Here is a 3,753-nt window from a genome sequence, read left to right on the forward strand (position 1 = left end):
CTGTCGGGACACTCTCTAGGGGCATTTTAACCATCAGGTACCTGTGCAGGTGGCCTCTGAAAGCTGCTACTGCCCCTTTGGCTCGCTGCTGACTTGAGGGCACATAACAAAGAGCTGCTACATTCAGCACTCAGAGATATCTTCCTCTGATCTGCAGAAATGTGTACAGGTGGTGAGGGGATAATAATATGTGTAAGAAAGCTTAGTTATAGCTCATCAAGAGATTAATGCAGAGGATGAACTTAAAGCTGCTCCAGTGAAGGGAAACCTGAGAAGCACCAAAGAGCTGTTGGATTTTTGGACTTGCAAGGCATTTTACTGGTGTTGCCATAATCGTGTTATTACCCACTCAGATAAAAGCCTGGCCACAGAGACGAGAACCCTGAAGACTTTGAAACCTGATGCCTCTGTCTGAATAATGATTGTCTCGCTTAATCTTCTTTCCTTTCATCTCCTGCCTTGCTCTTCTCCTATACATCCCACTCACCTCTGCAAATACCACAAAGACAGTGGTTATCTGAATAGAGTGGGTGTAAAACTTTGCGCTGCAGCATGAATGCTCTGCATGACATTCCTAATATTGCAATGAGCTGTGTGTAAACAGGATAAGACTCAGTAGCTGCAGCTCAGATAAGGCTTGTGCCAATAAAGATGCTGAGATGATTACTGCACAGTACTGAGACAATAAGGGCAGCTGCTCAACAGCTGGAAGCAGCAACAGCTATAAACTACTCATAAATAATCAAGTGGCCTTGAGTGTCCAGTGAGAAGTTTCTTAAAACCATGTCATCTCTTCCCCATTCACTCCCACCCCTCCCCCCTCGCCCACTTCATTCTCCCTCTGTCTGCTGTGGGCATAGTGGTCCTCGTTAATGAAACAAAGAGCGCTGATATGCATCAAAAGGGTTATTGTTCTGTGAAACGCTAAAAATCTTTCTAACTCCCCGCCCCCAAATAGTCTGTGGATGCACACAGTATGGGTGCTCAAATACAGAGGACTGAAACTGGGTTCTGAAGTAAGAGAGCAATGGACTTACTTGGACAGAGGGCCCTGTGTGACAGCAGGGAGGCCCAAAGAAGGACAACGAGAGAAAAAGTAGAGGCCTCCAGTTTCACATTATCTGCTGTTCTTATTATTCCCCATCTCCACAAGTCGAAAGACAAGTGATAATGCTTTTTGTTTTTACCGTGTCTGTGTGCACAGTCACTTCTAGAGATATTGAGCTCAACATTGGTGCAATAATGGTCATTCACCACACATGCTTCAAGTGTTAACAGATTCTGTTCAAGTTAGTTTTGTTGTACAGTATTACTCACATGATTGGGATAGTATGGGATAAAAAAGTTAATGGAAAAAAGTACTTTGGACAGGCATCATTTTGTAGTTTTCTTTCAGTAAGTCTATACTGTAAGGCCAGTCAAAACAAATGCACTACCCAGAAGGCAACAGTGCTTCCGGATGCTGCTTTCTGAGGAAAATGGTGGGAAAGTTTTGATCTGATCCGAAACTATCTAATAAGTTCGGTTCTTATTCATAGTGACTTCGGTGCTCAGTGGATGCAGAGAGATGACCAGAACCTGACCAAGGCTGGTGAGTCCCCATATAAAATTTTGCAGTAGCTACTGTGCATACATGTATGTATGTTGTTAAAATTAGTAGGTTTAAGAGTTTATAACATTGCAAAACTGTGGGAAGGGTTTGTAAAGGATTAATATATAGTATATATAAATACTAAAATAAATATACAGTAGTTTCTAATTCACGGTTTTTCACCTATCATGGGGGTGTCCAGAACATAGCCCCCACGATAAACGAGGGGCTACTGTATTAAAAATGATCTATGAGGAATCAAGCAGCTTGTGTCACATCTTCACTTCATTGCTATCTCCTATTCAGAGAAAGCACAAAGGAAACAATGGAAAGGAACAACTCCCTTTGAACAGGAAGAAACCTCCAGCAGAACTGTGTTCAGGATGGGCAGCCATCCGCAGCTGGGGATAGAGTGGACAGGAAAGTGATAAAGATAAACAGAACGGCTGGTCCAAGTTTACTTTACATGGGAAGAAATACAAAGATTGTTGGAAAATGTGGGAACAATATGTGTGGAATACAAAGAAGATAATCACATAATTATTATGTTCAATGTTATGATGAACAACCAGAAGCTTGTGATAATTTTTATGCTCACACAGGGAATTCCATAAAATACACGTTTAAATGACGTGCTGGAAACTTGTACACAAGTTCAAACGCAGGGATGACTCCTACCAAACGTTTATGGGAGGGATCTGCCCAGTAATTCAAAATGACCTAAATAAGCACTGTGAAGGTGTTTATACAGGAGGGATATAATGATAGCTGAGTGTTGACAGCCACAGGAGTAAGAGGGGCTTTAGAGCTCCGTTGTAAAGTATGAGCTACAAGCCACTTTTCTTTGTTTTACTGGGCTATCTGATTGTTTGCCAGGATGGAGACGGGGACAAAAAAGGTAAAATGGATGAAAGTTTCTGGTTTGTGTGTGAACACAAAGGGCATCTATCAGTCAGCTTGCCAACACGAACCACATGAGACATCAACACAAACACACACAAGAATTACACCACAAATCCCTTGTATATACTACCAACACAGCGTCTCACCCTGCAGGCCCTTACTGTCTATTTAATGACAGATCTGAGCGCTCCCTCACTACCGAGACCCTGCGTGCACACCCACACACATCTAATCAGAGCCCTGGGCAGACAAGCTCAGGGGTTTGTCTTTCAACTCCTGCCCCAGAAGGAACAAGACACGTATTCCAGTGACAGGCTGAATTATGTTACAGATACATGTCTGGCATTAGTGGCACTGCTGCTCGCCATCACATCATACACAAGTATACATTCAGAGCACAACTGTATTCACACTCAACGTCTCCCACATTTTGGAGGTAGAAGCCACTGTTGCCATAAACATCTGCAGATCTTTATCTCCTTACATAACACAATGATGCTCTTCAACCAGAGGACGAGGACGGTCGTCACCTTCTTAAGAGCTCTAGCCTCGCCTTGGCTTGCAGCCATACGTCAGAGCCTTAACACTACATGACCTCTAACACCACCCGCTAGAATAGTTTCTAATCCAACACAAAGATATACACAGAGGGATTTAATCACAATCATCTTTCAGTCTTTTGTTAAGGTCACCATAAAGTTTACATGCAAATGTGGAATGTGGAGCTTTTGGTGGTTCATCGGTGCAACTCTGACCATATCTTTTAAACAAATGCAGGCCACCACATCTAAACTAAAACCTGCAAAGTTACACATCATTTCTTTAATTTCTAACAAACTTCAGGTCTGTTCATGTTTTGAAATGAACTGATTGAGCTAATCTGAGCTCTCTTTCTTCTTGGCTTACGGGTCTGTATGATGAGCTGAGGCTATTTGCCCTCAGATTAAGGTCAGCAGCTTTGGATGAGGGCCTACGTTTTGGTTTGTGTGTGAGAGGATGACCTCCCACCTGCGGATTGATTATAGTTTAGTTGTAGATACTTGGCAAATACACCAATGTCTTGCTGTCATAAAGACGGTTTAAAAGAAGTGTAACAATGTTGCATTAAACTGGATTTCATTGATAAAATTTGTGAAACAAGTGAAAACTATAACTCTACATATTGTTACATCCCTCTCCATTCTTGTGAACAAGCTTTTAAATGTTCGGCATTAGTACGAGAAAGGAGTGACGTGTATGTGTGTGTGTGTGTGTGTGTG

Source organism: Nematolebias whitei, chromosome 3 (genome assembly GCF_014905685.2).
Source record: "Nematolebias whitei isolate Nwh7 chromosome 3, NemWhi1, whole genome shotgun sequence".
In the NCBI taxonomy this organism is placed as follows: domain Eukaryota; kingdom Metazoa; phylum Chordata; class Actinopteri; order Cyprinodontiformes; family Rivulidae; genus Nematolebias; species Nematolebias whitei.